This window comes from Cyprinus carpio, chromosome A14 (assembly GCF_018340385.1).
Source record: "Cyprinus carpio isolate SPL01 chromosome A14, ASM1834038v1, whole genome shotgun sequence".
In the NCBI taxonomy this organism is placed as follows: Eukaryota; Metazoa; Chordata; class Actinopteri; order Cypriniformes; family Cyprinidae; genus Cyprinus; species Cyprinus carpio.
In genome coordinates this window covers 28387021-28410911 of record NC_056585.1, presented here as the reverse complement: position 1 = coordinate 28410911, position 23891 = coordinate 28387021, and the positions used below count along the sequence as shown (strand labels likewise).

The 23891-nt window shown below is 38.4% G+C and overlaps 1 protein-coding gene and 2 long non-coding RNA genes across 3 annotated transcripts in view; 2 read left to right on the top strand and 1 right to left on the bottom strand.

The window, feature by feature from the left end:
- LOC109066844 (microfibril-associated glycoprotein 4-like) overlaps positions 1-23891 on the bottom strand; it is a 198673-nt gene that overhangs the window by 136012 nt on the left and 38770 nt on the right. The gene's annotated exons all lie outside the window — the stretch shown is intronic.
- On the top strand, positions 9074-23062 carry LOC109066555. The gene is made up of 3 exons (XR_006161670.1): positions 9074-9146; positions 22621-22789; positions 22921-23062. It is a non-coding gene; the product is annotated as an uncharacterized LOC109066555 (long non-coding RNA).
- On the top strand, positions 19773-22430 carry LOC122147504. The gene is made up of 3 exons (XR_006161669.1): positions 19773-19826; positions 19908-20114; positions 22367-22430. It is a non-coding gene; the product is annotated as an uncharacterized LOC122147504 (long non-coding RNA).

Here is a 23891-nt window from a genome sequence, read left to right as displayed (position 1 = left end):
GCCTATAAAAAACACGTTCATAGACGGATACTTTTCTGATGTCTGGACTCTACTTGGGATTTAGAAAAAAAAACATAAAGAGATGGTTCAGTATATTGGTAATGAATACATTCGTGAGGATTTATATTTCAAGGTTTGTCTGCAAATATCATGTCCTTAACGCTGGAATTGCCCCAGTAATGAAACTAAAAATGCTTAGGCCTACATGATGTCTCGGGACAGTTCTTATTACTGCAATATAGTTTTAAACTTGTATTGCCAAAATGACTGCAGCGTTGCCGTGTACAATTTAAATAGTACAAAGCAGCATATAAATTAAGAACAAAAGTTTTTCTCTCTCTGGCAGACGCTTGTGTCTTTTTGGCCAAATTTTGTTTTGGATATCTTTATTTAAGGTTTATTTTTTTATTTCGTGGATATTTTTTTTTTATGGTAATGTATCTCTTTCCGTCAGTTGCAAAAATTGCAAATGACAAACCAAACCAGACATGTGTCCTAAAACAGACACTTTGCCTAAACCTGCTGAGCAAGTTTGAAACGCTCATCACTCTCCATTCACACCTTTATGTCAACCCCCCACGATGAAGCGAACTACCCCCCAAACCCCAACCCCCTCCAGCTGGGACTGAATTCATTCACACTACTGGTTGCTCAGTGTAAAATGGAACATGCTTTATCTAAAAGAAAAAAATGGTGTAAAATAAACCAGCAAAGTGCCAGAATACACACATCTGTATAATCATTTTATATATTATTTTATTATTATTGAAAAAAACAAAACAACAACAACAACAACAACAAAAAAAAACGCAATTCTGAACCTGTGTAGTTGAAATCACTGACCAGCTTCTACCACTGGACAGATTAACTTGATAAACATTGCATGTTTCCGCACGCAAGATGCACTTTTCATCCATCTCACTTTGCAATAATAAAAATAACAGTGTCACCATGCAGATAATTTTTTTTGTGTTTATTATAGTGTTCAAATGCTGTGAACTGGACATGCAGTGATTTTAATGAATAGCCTACAGCAAAACTAACTTATAGCACCGATGATAATAGCACCATCTATTTTTCAACCTCATATAAAAACTAGTAATTGTCACGGCTTTTGCCTGGCTCCTCCTCCTGCCTGTGTGCTGTGTCTGTCTCCTACAGGTGAGCTGGGCGCAGGTGTTTGGAGTTGTGCTAATCAGTTCCTGGTCTGGGCTTTTAAAGACGCTGTAGATGAGACCGACTGGTGTGGACTGCCGTTGTTCCATCTCTCCCGCACCGACTAGGATTTTGTTTTGCTTATTCACTGCACCTCACTATACTGATTGCTTACACTTTTATTTTTCAAAGCTATCTTCATTACTGATTGTATAACATTTATTCTGTTAAATTCTATTTATTTAATAAATCTAGTATATATGGTTATTCCGCGTGTGGTCTTTCTCTATTCTGTTGCGTGCTTTGAGCCAGGTTTGTAACTATATATGGTTATTCCGCGTGTGGTCTTTCTCTATTCTGTTGCGTGCTTTGAGCCAGGTTTGTAACACTTGGGACTGACTGATCATACATTATTTAACATCTTACTGTCATTATTAGGCCTTCATGGATCCAGTCTTACATGTATTCTGTAGCTTATTGTGAATACAAACCATCAGTTTCAGACACTGCGAAGCTAAACTGCCCCTGATTTTAGAACTTTGCATTTCAGCCCGAGCTTAACGTTTCCCTGTTCACGCAGACGAGATGGCAAGCATCCTGTTTGTTTTCTCTATTTTACATAAGCACAACGTTTTGTTGATACTGTGATTGCACACAAAAAATAAGAGTAGACCATTTACACTTCCGAATGAAGTATTAGTCTTATCTGTAAGAGCAAAATGATGGCATAGCCTACTTGTTTCCACTAAAGAACAAAATGAGGTGATTGCACTGGCGCCGCATGCATTAAGAGTGCTTTGTCCGCACAAACGCTTATATATACGCCTAACAGTGCACTTTTATTTTAGGTTAAATGTTTTAAGCGAACACAGTACTATGCTTTTAAGTGTTTAATATCTACAGATTTTATTTTAAGAAAGATTATTTGAGAATGCTAAATTGATCAAACTTGATCAACTCAGCTGTCTGCTGCTATCCGCTTAGTCCTCACTTAAAACAGCAACAACAACAACTTTAATTTAACAAACAAAAAATGTTCCAAACATTTTTCTAAATTAATTAATTATGAAACATTAAGAAATATAACTTTGCAATTAAAAACAAAACTGACCTATTTTAATGGCTGCAATAGCAGTGTAATTAGGAAGCAAAAAAGAGAGAAAAAAGACAAGGGCTCCATTCGGACTTGGGCCAAGGACACTGGTAAGCTGTCAGCCAAGGGCTGCTATAGGGCCTAGATTAGAGGCCCGTGCAGGTCTATACCAGATTTATGCGTTTGGAAATGTATGTTGTGAATCAGGGGTTGTTTTCTAATTACATCAGAAAATTCTTAAGTTTTATTTTGTCTAATCAATTTTTTTTTTTTTTTTACATTTTACAGATTACCCCAATCTCTCGCACGCGCCAAAACTCTGTATGCTAAACTGTATTATTATCAGTATTATTATTTTTTTTTAAAAAAGATTAATTATGTAAACACGCATATTATTATTATTATTTTAATTTTTTTTTAATTATTATTTTACACCAGGGACATAATTTTCGGCATGTAATGGGCTCTGTATACGGGAATAAAATGTGTTAAAAAAGGCCAGATAACGAATAAGTATGTGTGACCTGTTATTTAATGTAAGTTTCAAGCCTTTCATAATTTGTGGCATTAATGTTAGTGCCAAAATATGTGTTAGAACTAGACCTAGCCTATAACTGTCACACTACTGTGCCGGAAGGAACACTGAGCTGAGGATAATCGGAAAAGTCTTTAATCCAACACGGGTAAATCCAACATGGAAAACAGAAGGAAGACACGTTACTGGTAGACCCAAACAAAACTGAACTGAAAAAGACATGGGTTTTTAAAGGCAGGATAATGAGGGAACTAAGGAAACAGACCTGGGAACTAATCAACAATCAAGGAGACAGAAACTGGGTCACAGAAAAAAACAACAACAACAACAACAACAAAAAACAAACACTACACACACACACACACACACAAGTCTAATGTTCTGACATTTGTCCCCCCCCTCCCGGAAGGTGCGTCCTCGCAGAAGGGGGCCGGCAGACAGAGACCACGGAGGGAGGAGACGACGGAGGGAGGAGCCAGGGAAGAGACAGGAGGAGTCCAGCTGGACCCAGGCCACACCCATAATGATGGCCCAAGGTGGAGCCGACGGTGGGAGGGAGCCATGGAGGAGGAATGGCCGCTGGGCCAACGGGGCCGACCAATGGCGGCGGAGCAGATGGAGGAGGAGCCCGAGGTGGAGACGGAGAGCCTACGAGCCAGTGGGATGCCGAGGATCCAGGGGGCCAGGGTGGAGCCGGGGGCTCCGTCACCAAGGCGGAGGCGGGAGATCCGCGGCAGAGCCAGAGTGACTGAGGACCAAGGTGGAGCTGGCAGCAGGAAGGAGCCCAACGGAACTGGTGGGACGGAGTGACTAGGCGCAGCTAGTAGAGACGTGGAGCAGCCAGATGGCGGGTCGACACCTGACCAAGGCAGAGCCGGAGGGACGAGGGGGCCCAGTGGAGCTGATGGATCGATGGTTGACGGTGGAGGCGAGGGAGCTAGGAGCTGAGCTGGAGCTACTGGGACTATGGGCCGGGTCAGAGTCCAGGCCTCGGAGGCTGGAGGCGTAGGTGAGGGAGACTCAGAAGGGAAACTCCAGGGAGGATGGCAGTCCCGCGGGGCTCGCACCACATAGATGGTGGACTGAGGGTGAGCAGAGGGGCTGCCAGATGACAGCGGTGGAGGAGGCAGGAGCAGGTGGGGGGGGGTGGGGGTATTTTGGAGAAGAAGCGGCCACTGGAGGGCACTTCCTAGGAGCAGGCACTGGAGGGCACTTTCTAGGAGCAGGCACTGGAGGACCGGAAGCCCCCTCAGGGATGGACGAGGGAACCAAGGACAAAGGAGGGCTGGACGGGACCAGCGGAGAGAGGGAAAGGGGGCAGTTCAGATTCCCAGTCTATAAGATCTTCCTCCTCATTTTGGCCCTTTTGGTGCCACATAGTCCTCTTACCCTCAGCCGCGACCATGCCATGGTGCAGGGGGTGGAGCTCCACTCCACACTCAAACCATCCGCAGCTGTCTCCCTCTTGGCGGGCATTATCACTCCGGTCTGATGGGTTGGGCTCTGGCTCTCCGTCATTGTTGGGCTCGGGCTTATGCTCCGTATCCTTACCATGGGGAGATGGTGGGCTGGGCTCTGGGTCGGGAGTGGCACTGGCGATCAATCCCTGGGAACAGGTGGGGAATGGAGATCCATTTCTCGCCAGTGTCCACTCCACAAAGGCAGCGAAATTCGCTCGGGGACCATCCTCAGACGACGGCATTCTGTATGTGGTGTTCAAAAACTGGCGTCATAGAACACACAGAGCGCGTCGTCCAGGTAGTTGGTGAGGCATGCCATGATCCAAAACAGCCTGGTGTGTGCCCCGAGCGAATTCTCCCCCTGCTTCAGCAGGAGGAGGTATTCCGGGTAAAGGAGGGGATCCATACAACACAATGGAAAGAAAAAGAACTGAGGAAAAAACACCGGAAACAAAAGGAGGTTAGAAACGCAATTAAAACTGTTAGGGTTGGGTCTTTTGACACACTACTGTGCCAGAAGGAACACAGAGCCAAGGATAATCAGAAAAGTCTTTATTAATCCAACACAGGGTAACTCCAACATGGAAAATAGGAGGAAGACACACATACATTACTGGTAGACCCGACAATACTGAACTGAAAGGACATCGGCTATTAAAGGCAGGATAACGAGTGAGCTAAGGAGACACATCTGGGCACTAAGGAGACACACCTGGGAACTAATCAACAATCAAGGAGACAGAAACTGGGTCACAGGGAAAAAAACACACAGACAAGTCCAATGTTCTGACAATAACACTCATCAATAAGCCACATTTTCAATCATTTAATTTTTTATGGCATAGGCGAATGCACACCTCCTTAAATGTAATCTAAACATTCCAAGTTAATATTCTACTTTTTGGTACAATTTCTATTCCAAGTTAATGTTGTAGTTTTTGGTTATTTTTCTTGTACAACATATTTTTTTATTTTTATGTTGTGGGTGTGAGTCAGAGTAAATTGTGACACGAATAGAGTGTCATGAACGTGCAGTCTTGTACAGAGAAGACCAAAGACCATGGGTCAGGATTTTTCATTCAAAAACGAAGATAGAAATGAAAGCCCCTTAATACAACATAAGGAAATTGTGTAGTTTTAATGGTTTTCATAATGACTGTTTAATAACCATAACATGCATAAGAGCCTTTATGTAAATGTAAATGTTTTTTTTTTTTTTTTTTGATTGGCCACCTACTGTAAATGATGACAAAATGTTCATTTTTAAGGGCGAACTTTTCTTGAGGGGTTTGTTGCAACTGGATAAAATCAATGTTGAAATAAATGTCCTTTTCGATTCCTCTGATGATGATAAAGCAGGTTGCCAGATTAACAAAAACTTGTCCTTATATGGCATCGAACACATGACTGTCCTATGAAGATTTGAAGGTCTTTTTTTTTTTTTTTTTTTCTTTTTTTTTGGAAATGTCAGATAAAGAGGAGGATCCTGATGATCAGAAAGATATTTAAAGATGCACCTGTTCCCTGAGATTCTCAGCTCATACGGTGAGTTTATGAAAATGATATTTATTCAGAAAAAGACAGAATGCATGTTCATGTTCTAACAAAGTGATTGTATTTACTGTGTTTCAGGTGCATCTGGTCCTGTGAGCTGGACATCTGAAGCGATGATCACAAAAAACATGATTGTGAGTTTCTGAATGTGAGAATGTGAGTGTGATTTTGTTAGACGTCCATCATCAGACTCAGATCTTGAGTTTGTGTCTCTCAGGTGTTGCTGTGTTTCTCTGCACTGTTTTCCCATGTTGATGGGCACTCAAGAGGTCAAATCAGATTGTTTTCTTTCCACTGACTGCTCTGATGTGTATTCGAGTGGGGAAAATGTCAGTGGCGTGTACACCATCACTTTAAAAGATGGACCGGTGCAGGTCTACTGTGATGTGGTCTCCGGCGAACAAAAAGACCAAGGACACTGGACGGTACACATTTCAATGTTTTTTATCTTGCAAAAGGATATTTTATTATCAGATGCACCCCAGTGTGAATGACACCACGATTTCTAATAAACTATTATTCAAATAGTCGCTCAGGCTTTTATTTGTGCTCTTTACAGTCATTGAAATCACACTACAGAATTTACATTTGTTGCAGAACAAAGATTGTCAAAGGTTGTACACCTTAAAATCTTTTAAAAAGATGAATGATGATTGTGTGAAAGTGATGAATGATTTCTGAATGTTTCAGGTGATTCTCAGGCGGATGGATGGCGAGGTGAATTTCTTTAGGCCGTGGGAGAGTTATAAAAAGGGTTTTGGTAATAAAGCCGGCGAATACTGGCTGGGTGAGTGTTTTTGTGACGTTCGGGAGATAAAAAGTAAACAGAGAAAGACTAAACAATCAAAGACAAAGACTTTTAATCAGGACTGCAGTATAAATGCAGATTATGTTTGTTATTAAACCAGTTTCATTTCATGTTTTTGACAGGTTTAGAGTTTCTTTACCAGCTGACGCTCAGATACAGGTATAAACTCAGAGTGGATGTGGAGGACATTGAAGGGAAGGCTTTTGCTCTGTACGAGCCTTTCTCTGTGGGCTCTGAGGCTGATGGGTACAAAGTGCAAGTGAGCGGCTTTGTAGTTGGAAGAGCAGTTGTAACAAACCACAGACATTTATTTTACAGTTTCCAAAATGTGTGACTATAATGAAGAATTTAAGCAAATGAACCCCCCAGGATCCAGCTAGGCTTTTAGGTGTCTTTAACAGTCCATTATCAGGAAAATGGGCCTTATCCTTCCCCACTCCCTTTTAAAAACATACAACAAATTACTGTATTTATTGTCCAGAGGTGTGCAGTTAACCATTAATCAACCAGTGTAAAGGAGAACTTAGATGCAGCAGCGCCCCCTAACGTATGCATCAAAAATATTACATAAATCATACAAAAAAAGCAGTGCTCTGGGTTTAAATGAACTTAAGCTCCACAACATCTCAATCAAAATCATTTTGCAGAGTTTAAAGCCTTGCAATTTCATTATAGCACTTCACACCAAGAACTACATCGATAAAACTACTGTCTTTTAAAAGTCATTCTAATTCCGAAAAAGGAATGATATCATTGGATTCCCTTTCATAGAGAAAGAGATTTTTTTCCCAGCTGCTGAACGACAAAAACATGACAGCCAATCAGAATCCACTCGACTTTAAAGAGTTTGAACATTTAAAGAGACAGACAGCAAATAAACATAATGTTCACGCATTGGTGTGGACGCTAAAACAGTAATCTTCATCGTCTGTGGTGTGAACGGGTCTTTCTTCCTTAAAATCTCTATAGTGTTCAAATCATCATTCTGAGGTGGAACCATACTGTTCTAGAAAGAAAAAAGGCCTTCTTGTATCCTTGAACATATCATGTGAAAGTATCCACCTTATTCAGCACCACCTTATTCACCTTAGCAGACTGAAGGACAGCTTCATTCATCAGGCTGTCAGGAAGCTAAACTCACTCCCGAACTTGCCCCCACTTCCCTTTTCTGTCCCAGGCACCACTGAACTATGAACCGTCCTCCCCCCCAGGTCCCACATCCCCAGGTCCTTCCACTCCCCCCCCACTAACATAAGATGACATGCACCAGTCATTTTGTGCAGCATTGGTCTGCTCACTACCTCATTCAGCATAGAACTGACATCATTCTACTACCTCTTCAGTCAGTTTAAATAAAAGAACTGAACTTTAAATCAGACTGAATAAGCTTTTTTTGCACTACAATCTTTATATCTGCCTACAATCTTTATCTGCAATCTTTACGCTCTATTGCTAGGTAAATAAGTAGGAATAAGAATAACAAAGCATAGTAAACTCTCAGGTCATCCAAGAATAGGATGAGTTTGTCTCTTTATCAAATTTGTAGAAATGTAGCATTGCATCAGTGTCTCAGCAATGGATGCTCTGCAGTGAATAATCCACAAGTAATCCAGAACACTCCAGTTCACATCTGGAGAAGACAAAAGCTGAAATAAATCCATCAAGACGTTTTTAACTAACATACGAGTCTATAACAAGTCCTCCTGTGTAATATCACTTCCTCCAGTGAAAAAGTCCATCTGGTCTGAATCAGGAGATGTAATATCACTTGTTTACAAGCCAAAACAGCTCTAAACAAATATGAGGCTGGATTGTGATGTGAGAGACAACAGGAGATGGACTTTTTCACTGGAGGAAGTGAGTCTCTGCGGCCCGTCATTGTAAATCACGTTCTCCTCCTCTTCCTCACCAGAGATGATGATGATGATGTCCTGTTGTCCGTGTCCTAGCAGGGTAAAGGTCGCATCAGGGCAGGGGCGGATGGAAAGCCACAGTGTTGTGATGAAACATTTGAAGAGTTTCAAAATATCTGAGATGAAGATTTTGATTCATCATCAAAGTCATTGTGTTGTGCTTCAGCTTCATCGCACTAGCGATCCAGTGATGTTAAGCCAATCTTGAATATCTTTCAGTGAGTCACGGTTCAGCTGTAACAGAAGGAGAAGTCAGTCCATTTTGCAACCTGCTGAAATTGGTATCTTCTTAAGAAAACGTTAGAAATTAACCAGAAGGCAGCAGAGATACTGCCAACAAAATACAGTTTAATGATGGCAAATTAAACACACACAGACAAGTCCAATGTTCTGACAATAACACTCATCAATAAGACACATTTTCAATCGTTTTATTTTTTATGGCATAGACTAATGCACACCTCCTTAAATGTAATCTAAACATTCCATTAATATTCTACTTTTTGTACAATTTCTAGGCGTTTTTCATGTCACAGTTTTTAGCCTATGGATGGCGAGGTGAATTTCTTTAGGCCGTGGGAGAGTTATAAATGGGGTTTTGGTAATAAAACCGGTGAATACTGGCTGGGTGAGTGTTTTTGTGATGTTTTGGAGATAAAAAGTAAACAAAGAGAAAAAGTAAATCAAAGACAAAGACTTTTAATCAGGACTGCAGTATAAATGCAGATTATGTTTGTTATTAAACCAGTTTCATTTCATTTTTAACAGGTTTAGAGATTCTTTATCAGCTGACGCGCAGATACAGGTATAAACTCAGAGTGGATTTGGAGGACTTTCAAGGGCAGAAGGCTTTCGCTCTGTACGAGTCTTTCTCTGTGGGCTCTGAGGCTGATGGGTACAAACTGCAAGTGAGCGGTTTTGTAGATGGAGGAGCAGGTGACACACCACAGACGTTTTATTTTACAGTTTCCAAAATGTGTGACTATAATGAAGAATTTAAGCAAATAAAATGATAGTAATAGAGTTTTAAAAGTTTTTAAAACCATGTTGTTTAAAACCTAATAATTTTTATTAAAAATATATATATATTTTATTTTAGATGTCCAGGTAAACATGCCTCTATAATGAAAGTTTCTCCTTTCTGCAGGTGATTCTTTGAGTTATCATAATAGAATGAATTTCTCCACCTTTGACAAAGACCAAGACCTTTCAGGAGAGAACTGCGCTTTGAAATACTATCAAGGAGGATTTTGGTACAACAGTTGTTATCGCACAAACCCCACTGGTAACTGTCTGTGGGAGAAAGATAATAGAATTACAGATACTGGAGCCACCTGGTACACCTGGAAGAAGACCTGGTATTCTCTGAAGTCCATCACCATGAAGATCGGACGTGTGAAGTAGAGCACGGATTCCTTCCTTTATATTTGCTTCACAAGCCTTAATGCTTCACTGCAGCTTGTGCACGCATCCACAACTTTTATGCATGCGTGTGGATCTTTATTAAAATATGGTGACAAACACATTCACTTGACTTTTAATGATGAAAAAATATTTTAAAACATCAAGAAACCCCACATATGAAATAGTTTCACTCATGTTGTCTTGCATAAAAATATATACAGTAAATAAGAATTTGACAAGGTCCTAAAATCCCTTGTCTTCTTAAATAAAAATATGTTGAAACTGGGTTCACGACTTGAAGCTTTTCTACATGCTTTTCTGCACTGCAGCAGCTGGAATCACATCTGGTCTGAAGCAATAAAAGTTTATCATCAAAGAAATATTTTATTTTTGTTATTATTATTAACCAACTAAACAGGTCTCATTTATAAATTAGGAAAATACTTACATACAGGCATATTAATTTTTACATATGTAATTGCCCATATTTTAACTGAAGGTATGTCAGATTTTTGATTGATTTTTATTTTTTGTTTTATGTTTTGGATTATGAATATGTATGTGTTTAATTGTTTATATTTTAATTGAACATATGACATAATGACTGTTTCGTCTGACTAAATCTCACAAATGATGATATTCAGATCAAATGACAAAATTAAAAAATGCATAGGCAATTGTTATGCTATCATTCCCATACAGCACACCTTGAATACCTTATTGCTTTCATAAAAACAATTACAACACAATACAAAACATAAAAGCCAAAAATATATGTTTTAATAAGTTACTTTAAGTAAAATAAATGCTATCCTTCCGCTAGAACAGTTCCTGGGTCATTGTTTATTTGTATTGGCAGGTTTGCAACAGTTGAAATAAACATTAAACACCAATAAATCATAAACACAGTACTAAAAACCCTTTAGAGACTCAGAAAGACTGAGAAGTCAAGGGAAGATCTAGACATTTGCTGAGACATGCATTGTTTTTAAGCAGAATCAGAGAACAGAAGACTCATAGAATCATGCTGGCAAACAATATATATATCATTGAAAGAATAATATCATTTCAGACTTCCCTGTCTGTGTCCGACGGCACCCTGCCTGTCAAGTATGCATACAGCTGAATGCGTAGCCTCTCAAAGAATACTTCATTTGACAGCACACATGAACGCAGTCCGTCAACACATGCACTCTAGAAAGATTAATCTATGTCCAGCATCTGAGCTATTTTTCTCCAGGAGTTATGACAGATTTGTGGAACAGATTTAGTTTGGTTTCTACTGTGAAACTAGGCCAGGGCCAGTGTTGCCATCTTGTTGAACAACCGCTCTTAAAAATAAAGGATCTTTATTGGCATTGATGGTTCCATGAAGAACCTTTAACATCTATGGAACCTTTCCATTCCACAAAAGGTTCTTTATGGTGTAAAAAGGTTCTTTAGAATATTAAAATGTCCTTCACACTGTAAAAAAACACGGTTCTTTCAAGAACTCTTTACTGATAGGTTTGAGGAACCAAAAATGGTTCTTCTGCAAAACCCCCCTTTTGAAACCTTTATTTTTAATGCAAATGTGTGATGATTGGGCAATGCACTTTAATTAAGTGATGAAATTTGCATCATGCACACAATCGGTGGGCCCTTGCTGTACGAGTCAAAACTGAAGTATATTTTGGGCTTTAGTTTTTCCTGAGGCTTGCCGTGGTGTCCACCTATTTTCCATTTCCTCTCTATCCAGATTTTTCCCCACTGTCTACTTCCAGTCCAATAAATCTAGCTTTCTTCACAAATGCCACAAAACAATCCCTTTTCTCTCCGTGAACCCGCCAGGATCCAGCTAGGCTTCTAAGTGTCTTTAACAGTCCATTATCAGGAAAATGGGCCCTTATCCTTCCCTACTCCCTTTTTAAAACCATACAACAATTACTGTATTTATTGTCCACAGGTGTGCAGTTAACCATTAATCAACCAGTGTGAAGGAGAACTTAGATGCAGCAGCGCCCCCTAATGTATGCATCAAAAATATTACATAAATCATACAAAAAAGCAGTGCTCTGGGTTTAAATTAACTTAAGCTCCACAACATCTCAATCAAAATCATTTTTTAGAGTTTAAAGCCTTGCAATTTCACTATAGCACTTCACACCAAGAACTACATCGATAAAACTACTGTCTTTTAAAAGTCATTCTATTTCCGAAAAAAGGAATGATATCATTGGATTCCCTTTCATAGAGAAAGAGATTTTTTTTCCAGCTGCTGAACGATAAAACAACTAAAACATTGACAGCCAATCAGAATCCACTCCGAATTCGCATTCAGGCCGCAGGCGACAAAATTGCAGCGCACAAGTAAAATAAACAGAATGGACGCTAAAACAGTAATCTTCATCGTCTGTGGTGTGTGAACGGGTCTTTCTTCCTTAAAATCTCTATAGTGTTCAAATCATCATTCTGAGGTGGAACTATACTGTTCTAGAAAGAAAAAAGGCCTTCTTGTATCCTTGCACATATCATGTGAAAGCATCCACCTTATTCTGCAACGCCAAAGCTATTTTCTGTGAATGTAGGAGACTATATTTGCCGCTACGTAAATAACTAGGCATAAGAATAACAAAGCATAGTAAACCCTCAGGTCATCCAAGATTAGGATGAGTTTGTTTCTTCATCAGGTTTGGAGAAATGTAGGATTGCCTCAGTGTCTCATCAAAGGATGCTTTGCAGTGAATGGGTGCCGTCAGAATGAGAGTCCAAACAGCTGATAAAAACATCACAATAATCCACAAGTAATCCACTCCAGTCCATCAGTTCACATCTGGAGAAGACAAAAGCTAAAACAAATCCATCAAGATGTTTTTAACTAAAATACGAGTCTGTAATAATACTTCCTCCAGTGAAAAAGTCATCAGTTCTGAATCATGAGAGAAATCTGCACAGTTCAAGCAACGTTTACAAGCCAAAACAGCTCTAAACAAATATGAGGCTGGATGATGTGAGAGACAACAGGAGATGCACTTTTTCACTGGAGGAAGCGATTCTCTGCAGCCCGTCGTCATTGATCACATTCTCCTCTTCTTCCTCAACAGAGATGATGATGATGATGGTGTCCTGTTGTCTGTGTCCTAGCGGGGTAAAGGTCACATCAGGTCAGGGGCGGATGGAAAGCCACAGTGTTGTGATGAAACATTTGAAGAGTTTCAAAATATCTGATATGAAGATTTCGATTCATCATCAGTCATTGTTGTGCTTCAGCTTCATCGCACTAGCGATCCAGCGATGCTAAGCCAATCATGAATATCTTTCATTATGAGTCACGGTTCAGCTGTAACAGAAGGAGAAGTCAGTCCATTTTGCAACCTGCAAAACGTTAGAAATTAACCAGAAGGCAGCAGAGATACTGCCAACACAATACAGTTTAATGATGACAAATTAAGAAGATGCTGTCCAGGCCAACCAGAAGCCATGGATGGCAGGGGAGGTCTACAGACTCATCTCCCTGCTGAATGAGCTGAACGCCTTCTTCACTCGCTTTGAGGCACAAAACAGCCCCACAGCACAGAAGACTCCACCTCCTCCCGATGACCAGGTGATGACGCTGACCACGGACAGTGTGAGGAGATCCCTCAGCAGGATCAATGCACGCAAAGCTCCGGGTCCTGTCAACATTCCTGGGCGTGTACTGAGGCACTGTGCAGTGGAACTCACTGATGTCTTCACAGACATCTTCAACATCACTAAGTCAGGCTGTTGTCCCCACATGCTTCAAAGCTACCACCATCATTCCAGTCCCGAAGAAGCCCTTCTCCCATCCTGCTTCAATGACTACCATCCAGTTGCACTTCAACCTATTCTCATGAAGTGCTTTGAATGGCTAGTCATGCAACACATCAAGTTTTGCCCCCCCTCCCTGGACCCCTTCCAGTTTGCATATCGATCCAAGTAAAAGTCCCTCATGCCAGATGGAGTCAAAAGCTTTTCTGAAGTCATCAAAGCATGAAAAGATTTTTCTTTTATTTTGTCTGGTTTCTTTGTCAATTAGGGTATGTAGAGTATACAGTAGGTGGCCAACCAGAGTGTGCTTTCTACCGCTGCGTCTGCAAAGTGCATTTGCAGCTTTTGACCTCTGAGTGTCGCTTTAACCACAAGTTATCAAACAAACGCATTTAAGCAAATTTTTTGCAAATAGCCGTCAGCTTTTCCTGGCTGGTGTGTTACATTTGACGGGTGCAGTCAGAGGAAAATGAAAGAAATGTGAGCCAAAATCTTCACAATTAAAAGAACCAAAGACTTAAACTGCTTCAGTCTCTGTGCACTGAATATATTTAATACACAAGTTTCACAAGTTGAGTTGAATTACTGAAATAAATGAAATTTTTCCATGACATTCTAATTTATTGAGAAGCACCTGTACTCCATGACATTCTAATTTATTGAGAAGCACCTGTACATTTTGGATATCTGGAAAAAAACACTTTTTTATACTTTATTTTTTAAATACTTTGTAATTGTGTGTATATTTTAACATCCCACACATTCCCACCCCAACATGAACCTCCCATATCCCACATCTTTGATCCCCTGAGAAGATATTTGATCAGTAAATGACTAAGCCATAATGACAGTTTAGGTGGAATTGGTGATTTCCACACTAAAAATAATTATTCTTCTACCTATTAATGTTACAAATGCCAAGGCATTTTCTTTGTCTTTAGTTATGTGAATGTCATCACCTGTGACACCAAACAAAGCTATTATTTGGTTAGGGTGAATTCTTAATTTAAATCTAGAGTTTATAATCTCAAAAGCTAAAAAAACATCATTGTCTCAGTTCAGTCAGAGCATAAGCTAAGAAACACGATGAGAGACGCATTGGTATTTGCTATCATTTTACAAAAATAGGTTTATATTTCTAGTATTCTAGTTTCAACAAAAATAGGTCTGAACTGTGTTTCAGGTTTGAAGTGCAAAACTCAGGAACATGCATGTAAGTCCAGACTAGAACATCTAGACATAAAAAAAACAGTTTTTCCGCCATCTCCAGCTTACCCTTATGGAAAGAAAATATATTTTATTATATATAACGGTCAATATATTAAAGAATTTTCAGTATATTGGTAATTATATAGAATAATACATTGTGGTAATATTTGACAATATACTGAATAATACATCAGGAATTGCCACTTTCCATATATTGGGGAATATATGTAAACACATATATGGTGCTCATATAGTCACATATATATTAGCAATATATGAACACAATTAAAGGTAAATATTTATTTTAATATATTCTAATATATGGAATTATATATTTGTTAATATATAAATTTTGGCTACACATATAATTTAACATATATGCAGTATAATGTCTCACATATATGTGAACATGTATGCAAAATACATGTATCCAAATATGAGCAAATTTATTGTGTCAGTGAAAGTGACGTGACATGTGGCCAAGTATGGTGATCTATACTGAACACAGCCAATGCTGCAGTGGCCAGGGCACAGTTGAGGGTTCAGTGCCTTGCTGTGCATTCACTCCCCCCACTTACAATCCCTGCTGGTACGAGACTCGAACCCACAACCTTTGGGTGACGAGTCTGACTCTCTAACCATTAGGCTACGACGTCCCCTGTGTGTGTGAATTTAGTGTGTGTGTGTAATTTATTTTTACATGTAGCTACTATATTAGGGGTGTGCCATACCGTCCACTATAATGCCGGTAATAAATTTTTACATTATATAAAAAAGTGTCATATCGCGATATCAATGATATAACGTTGAGTGAATAAGCAAAAAAGACCAAGCAAATTGTACCGAACAATGACGTGACGTGATCAAACACTAATGCAGCACTAATGCAGCAAACATGACGGCAGTGTGGAAGCATTTAAAACTGTCCGAGAAAGACGCAAAAATCATTATAATGCTGCGTTCCAGGCAGGTTTTTTGAGCCCGTAAGTCACGACTTCAAACCACGACTCACGACTTTGTAGCGTTCCAGGCAAGTCACGCCAAACTTCCTGATCACAAGGAATTGTAGCTAGATTTTTAATTTTATTGCAACGTTATATTGTCCTAGAATCTGTTTTTTCAACGTGTACCACTTGCATAAACACTGCATCCATAGGCAATATTATCCATAGGGGCTGCCATTGTTTCGCGGGCTATGTGACGTCAGAGCTCGGAACTGGGAGTACATCGATCTAGTACGAGTTCACAGGTGTGGAGTAATGGGTTTGACTGCCATTCCAGTGCACTTTCACCGGTATAAGGTTGGAAAAACATGGGTTACGGGTTGCCTGGAATGCGGCATAAGCCCGATAGTGAGAGAGACTGTTTAGTACTGCAGCGCATGTCTTCCATGAGAAGAGGAAGGGGTGGTTGTTGCTGGTTACTGTATAATGATTAAAATCACGAAATGGTCTTAAACAATTAAATAAGCTGCAGAACATTATGTTTTCTAATTCACGCACAAATTGCATTTAAACTGCAGAAAAAGGTTGAGTTTCGGGGTCAGAAAACTTTTTAAAAAAATGAACAAAACAGCACCTACATCATCACATGTTTGGAAGGGCTTCAAGACAAAAATATATAATATATATATAAAAATCAAGAAAAGAAAATGCTTTCACCAAAAAACAAACTCCAGCATATTATGTTGTCAGACACGACTGGAACTTTAAATGGGACTGGCCTCTATGGTCAGATGTAACTAAAAATGTAGCTTCTTAGCAGCAAAAACACTCAAGATGGGTTTGGTGCACACAGGGATAAAAAGTACCCCTTGTATATAAATATACTGCTGTATTTTTGATGTTGTGGGCCTATATTTCTGCTGGAGGTCCTGGACATTTTGTTTAGACACATGGCATCTTTGATTCTATCAAATACCAACAGATAAAAAATCAACAAGTGACTGACTCTGTTAGAAATCTTATAATGGGCTATGTTTGGATCTTCCAACCAGACAATAATCTAAAAACAAACCTTAAAAACAACACAAAATGGGCCACTGGGCACAAAGGCAAGCTTCTGCTATGGCCATTCCAGTCCACTGACCTGAACCCTATAGAAAATGAGTGAGGTGAACTGAAGAGAAGCAGCACCATCATGGAGCTGGGAATCTGAACCTTAGGGTTAGGAGTCAAACTTTCTAACCACTAGGCCACGACTTCCCCCTATAGTGAATATAATATTGTTAATAACTACTAAATGTATGTGAAAATACATTTGTACTATATATACACACACCACACACAGTATACGTATATAAATAAACTTGCTACATGTACTGTGTTAGGCTAACCGTGACTTATCACAGCACTTACATATTATTGCTCTTTTGTTGGTTTTACTGCTCCCGTCCTCATTTAAGTCACTTTGGATAAAAGTGTCTGTTAAATGATTAAATGTGGACATTCATTTGTTTGAATCTGTATAGAATTGCGGACCTTTGTAGGTAGATTGGGAATGTATTTTTGAGACATTTAATTCTGTATGTAAACCCATGTGTTAATAAAAAGGAATCAGTGTTTCAATAAAGCTATGCAGTAGGCTACTGTATTGTTTCTGTCTTATTGCTAAATATATATTTGATATGTATCAATATATGGCTATACATGGTTCATGGTGGTAGCTTTGAAGCATGTGGGGACAACAGCCTGACTTAGTGGGATGTTGAAAACTAGAGACCCATATATCAAAATATATTAATTCATATATCACATTATATCTTCCAATATATTCACATATATTATTTTTTTTCTTAAGGGTAAATAGCTAACATATGAATCTTTACCTGTGTTCTGTGATTCATTTCCATAAATTATTCTACATCTTTAATTATTGTCTTTCTCAAGTATTATATAAAATACATATGCATATCTCTATTTTTTATACAGTTCTATATAGTAAAAAACTGTACATAAATCAATCTACTGTTCCAGATTTATACACATTATTAATCTTGCTAAATTCATTTTTTTATTTTTTTGTTCTCATGTCAGACGTGCATGTATTCATGTATGTATGTTTGTACCAGGAGCACGTTTAAAAAAAAAAAAAAAAAAAAAAATTCCTTGTGTGTTTGCACACATCTGGCGAATAAAGCTAATTCTGATTCTGATTCTGATCTTCTCTTGATTCCTCCATCTTTCTGAGGTTCTTCTGTACTGTGTGTCTCTCTCAGGTTTATGTTTGTCTGCGGTTCTTCCCATGTTGATGGAGTTCAGCCTCCTCAAACAGAATCAGTCCCTCTAGTGAAGAAACAGAGACATTACATTAACAGTTCTGATCAAGGTTTGACTGTTTAGCATGAGTTTAATTCATAATTACACCAAATTCAGATTGTTTTATTAGCATGACATACCATTTGACGTATTGTCAAAGCACCGCAGGAAGAGGAGAGGGAAAATAAAAATTCTTAGAATATTAAAAAACTAAACATTTAAATAACATTCTCTTTTTTAAGTAGAATCTTGCAGAAACGATTTAGTAACATTTAAATAACATTTTAATCACAACAAGAAAACAAGACATTTTGATGTTCTTAGAATACTAAAAATAGACATTCAAATACAAATAAAGTTAGTAGAATGTTAGTGGAAAAAGTAGAACAGTTTTATTCATCAACACATTAATGTAAAGAAAAATGACAGTAAAGACATTTATAATGTAAAAAAAAAAGAAAAAAAAAAATTCTACTTCAAGTAATTAGTTTTCATTCTGTATCTCGTAGATTGTGGCAGTTGTGTAAAACAAAGCCACTGAAGAGCAAGTGGCTTCTTCACTATTTAAGATTTTTAATTTCTCTTTCTCATTTAGAAAAAAAATAAAAATAAATTCTGTAGATTGAGTCTGTTGAGATGAGTTTTGATGAGAGTATTTTGGGAAGTGAACGAAGAAGTGTGGTTAGTTGGTGGTGAATCTATATTTTAATAGTACCGGCTCTCTCTCTGGGTCTTAAAATTCTTTTAAAAATCCTAATATGCCCTTCCACAAATGAAAGCCTTAAAAAGCTTTCAAACCAAAGTATGAAGTCTTATATTTATAAAGGCATGGCATTAAATGTTGCATGCATTGCAAAAAATAAAAAAATGTCTAATTTTCCAGCTCAAACATCCTTGAATCAAGGTACATTTACTTGCAAAGTGCAAAATGAATTTGAATGTAATGGAGATCTGTCGGAAGTTGTATTTTCAAACTGTTGCTAATGCAGCTCATTTCTGCTGCCTACATGTTTATGTTTAAAGAATATATTGACATTTTGTGTTCAATTTAGTCCTTAAATCTTACTTACTTGGTGTTAAAAAGATCTTACAAATGGCCTTCATAAAACCTGCAGTTTGCCCGTCTGAAAATCATCAGGACCTGTTTGTAACAAACCCCTTAAACTGAAAGAATACAGATTGTCACTAAGGGTTTTCTTAACTGTTTTTCTTAAGTTGTCTGTTGCAATCGGTTGCAGACAATCATTTTATCAACACTTTCAGATGAAATAAATTTCTTTTTTAATTCCTATGAAGATGATAAAGTGTATGGACAAAAAAAAAAAAAAAAAAAAAAAAAACATGAACAAAAGAGCTTGTCCTTTTATGGCATCGAAACCATGACTGTCCTATAAAGATTTGAAGGGGTTTTTTTTTGTAAATGTCAGATAAAGAGGAGGATCCTGATGATCATAAAGATATTTAAAGACGCATCCACCACCTGAACAGTCACAAGATTCTCTGCTCATACGGTGAGTTTGATTTCTGGTCATTTTTAAAATTATGTTTCTTTCTTCAGAAAATGCCAGAAGGCATGTTCATGTGCAAATCAAAGTGATTGTATTTACTGTATTTCAGGTGCACCTGATCCTCTGAGCTGGAAGTCTGAAGTGATGATCACAAACATGATTGTGAGTTTCTGAATGTGAGAATGTGAGTATGATTTTGTCAGACGTCGATCATCAGACTCAGATCTTGAGTTTGTCTCTCAGGTGTTGCTGTGTTTGTCTGCTCTGTTTCCCGTGTTGATGGGCATTGAAGAGGTCAAATCAGATTGTTTTCTTACCATTGACTGCTCTGATGTGTATTCGAGTGGGAAAAATGTGAGTGGTGTGTACACCATCACCACAATAGATGGACCGCTGCAGGTCTACTGTGAGATGATCTCCAGCGGAATAAATGACAGAGGACTCTGGACGGTACGCATTTCACTTTGATTTAGTGTTTTATCATCTTCAGACCTAATATGATAAGCAGATGCATCTCAGTGTGATTCCCATGCAGCTAACAAATGTAGGTTATAAAAACGTTGTGGAAACATTGTTTTTGAAATTTCTTCTCATGATTAGCACGCAATTTAAAGGTTGGAAAAACATATATTTTCTTAAGGTATTCTAGTACCTTTATTTTCACCCAAAATACATTATTTGAAAGTTTTTATTTTTAAATAAAATCCAAATTACATTTACAAATAATGTAAATAAATGACTAACTGTAATGTAAATGTAAATGTAATATTCTAACAGCGTTACAATGTCCAGTTTTTTTTGTCTTGAATGTTATTTAAAGGCTACAAAAAAATAAATAAATAAAAAAAAATAAATCACCCAAATCATAACTTTATTTTAAATGGTTATTTTTTATATATTCTAAGAATGTTAAAAAAGCGTCGGAGAACTCTTTGGGAATGCCTTTAGCATGACCAGCTCTGAATCATGTGTGTAATCAGACCATTGGATGTGTGATTGTAACAGAGCGCCGCCTCACGTGCTCCCCCATCTCGGAACCGTGGGTCTAAACTCTTAGTGTGCTCTTTCTCAAAGTGTGTGGATGCAGCTCTGGCTCCGCTGTGACTCCAGGGCATCGGCATACTGAACTATATCGATGATTGGTTTGATTTTTAGCTCAATCAGAGCAGACGGTGGTTCGACATTGAGTAATTGTATTAACAATTGTAATTGTATTAACAATTGTGGTTGTGGGTTCAATTCCCAGGGAATACACATACAAAATGTATAGCCTGAATGCACTGTAAGTTGCTTTGCATCTGCTAAATGCATAAATGTAAATGTGGGTTGTGTTTTCAGTTAATAGGGATTAAAAATGTATAATGTATAGCTCAAGAAAAGTTGTGATCTCTCCATTACAGAGGGCCACTTATCTAGGCGTGGTGTGGGATTCGACCATGATGCAGGTGCGAATGTCACCAGCTCGGATCGAGTCGACCCTCACCGCAGTCGCGAGAGTGAGAGAAGGCCGGTCACTCACTGTCAAGCAGTTTCAGAGACTGTTGGGTCTGATGGCAGCTGCGTCCAACGTGATACCTCTTGGCCTGCTGTACATGAGACCCCTACAGTGGTGGCTCAAGACCATGATCGACCTGCGATGCCTATGTGCCTTGGACATGGAGAAAACCTTGGTTCTTGTCTCAGGGCCCGGTGCTGGGAGCTCCTTGTCGCCGTGTAACGCTAGCGACGGACGCGTCCCTCACCAGCTAGGGTGTGGACATGAGTGGCCACCCTGCCCGTGGTCTGTGGAGTGGTCACCATCTGACATGGCATATAAACTGCCTGGAGATGCTGGCCATGCTTCGAGCAATACAACACTTTCTCCCAGACCTAAGAGGTCACCATGTGTTTCTGTCAAGTTTCTGTCTAGTGTTTTATAAGTGAAAAAAATATGCAGTGGTATGTTTAATGACTAAAATAGTTTGTAGAACCCTTCAATACAGTTGGTAAATATTTTTTTATATTGGGGGGTTGATAAAATGTACAGCCCAAAGGGTCTTCTTTCCAAAGACACCAAATTTATGTGTGTAACACACTGAAGTAATGAACTGTACAATTTTAAGTTAGGTAGGGCACTTTCAGCTATGAGTCCCATAATGGGGGGTGCTGGCTAACAGGTTAACATTAAGTTTGGTATGTGAGTTTTATGTTTTTGGCTGGTCCCTGAAGCGTACGATCACACCGGTGTGATTAGAACTTTCAGTGCGTCATGTCATCAACTGCTGAATTTAAAGCCGCTTTCGCGATTTGGCTGGCAATCGGACGCACTGAGCAACAAATATTCCGTGTTTTCAACCATATAATGCTTATTTTAGGTTTCAGACATTTAAATACACATAAGTACTAGCAAAACCATACATTAACAGTTTGTAAAATACACGCTGATGTCTATGGAAACAGCAATAATAATCTTTACAAATATAATCTGACTACATGTTCATATACACGTTGTGCTTTTATTTGTGCTCTACTACTTCAGAGTATGAAAAGTTTTTTTTTTGTGTTTTTTGACATTAAAAGCAACAAAATGTACGTTTGTTGCTAACTAACGCCTGTCAACTTTCAAAATAAGAAGTTTTTTTTAATGTCATAAAAAGTTAAATTAGTAAATGACATGAAATGATGATTGTGTGAAAGTGATGAATGATTTCTGACTGTTTCAGGTGATTCTCAGGCGTATGAATGGCGAGGTGAATTTCTTTAGGCCGCGGAAGAGTTATAAATGGGTTTTTGTAATAAAACTGGTAAATACTGGCTGGGTGAGTGTTTTTGTGACATTTGGGCTAAAAAAAAAAACAATACAAAAAAACAATCAGACTCTTGGAAACCTTGGACATTTAATCAGGACTGCAGTATAAATGCAGATATATTTTTGTTCTTTCATTTAGTAAACAGGTTTCCTTTCAATTTTTAACAGGTTTAGAGTTTCTTTACCAGCTGATGGGCAGATACAGGTATAAACTCAGAGTGGATGTGGAGGACATTAAAGGGAAGAAGGCTTACGCTCTGTACAACTCTTTATCTGTGGGCTCTGAGGGCTGATGGGTACAAACTGCAAGTGAGCGGCTTTGTAGATGGAGGAGCAGGTGAAAACACCATAGACGTTTCAAATCTTTTAAGCCATGCTTAAACTAAAGCTTTTTTAAGTTATTTTAAAAAAGTCATCTTAGACGTCCCAAATGAAAGTGCCTATAATGAAAGTTTCTCCATTCTGTAGGTGATTCTTTGAGTTATCACAATGGAATGAAGTTCTCCACCTTTGACAATGACCAAGATACTTGGGTAGGCGGTAACTGCGCTATGACATTCTCTCAAGGAGGGTTTTGGTACAACAACTGTGCTAATGCAAACCCCACTGGTTTGTATCTTTGGGGGAAAGTTTATGACAGTTTATCTATTGGGGCCCACTGGAAGAACACCGATGAATCTATGAAGTCCATCAGCATGAAGATCAGACGTGTGAAGTAGAGCAGGGCTTACAAACACTTAACTGCAGCTTGTGCACATCCACATCTTTATGCATACATGTGGATCTTTCTTAAAATATGGTGTCAAATCAAATTAATTTTCCTCTTAAATAAAAATGTATTGAAATTGGGTTCTGTATGCTTTGTCCGCTTTGATTTTGAAGCAATAAATGTTTATGCAAAGCAGTATGTTGTTTGTGTGTTTTTGAAGTATTAACCAATTAAGGAGGCAATGCTCATGTGGGGTTCATATATTATATAAAATAGTTTATTCAGGATTTGTGAAGGAACATTTTTAAAATGTTTTTAAGAATAAATCAAATTTATGGACTGAACTGAAGAGAACACAATATGTCAGTATGTTCCCACACATAAATGTCTATTGAGCAGAAAACAAGATTCATTAGCAACAGTTTGAAAATACAACTTCCAACAGATCTACATTATGTTTTAATTCATTTGACAAAAAAACGTGAATGTGGAAATAACTTCTACAGCATTCTGCAGAAAAGTACTGTTCTTCCTCCGTGGTTTTGTCCTGTTTTTCCAATGCAAATAAAGTTCGAAGCTAAATAACATAATGAGGTGTTTTCTGAGAAACTGATGAAAAAGAAGTAAGTTCACGATTAAACCTAACAAATATCTGCCAACAGGCTCAGAGAAATCAACTTAATTCAAAGGAAACATGTTTTCAAAGCTCACTGTAGGGTTGGGCGATAAA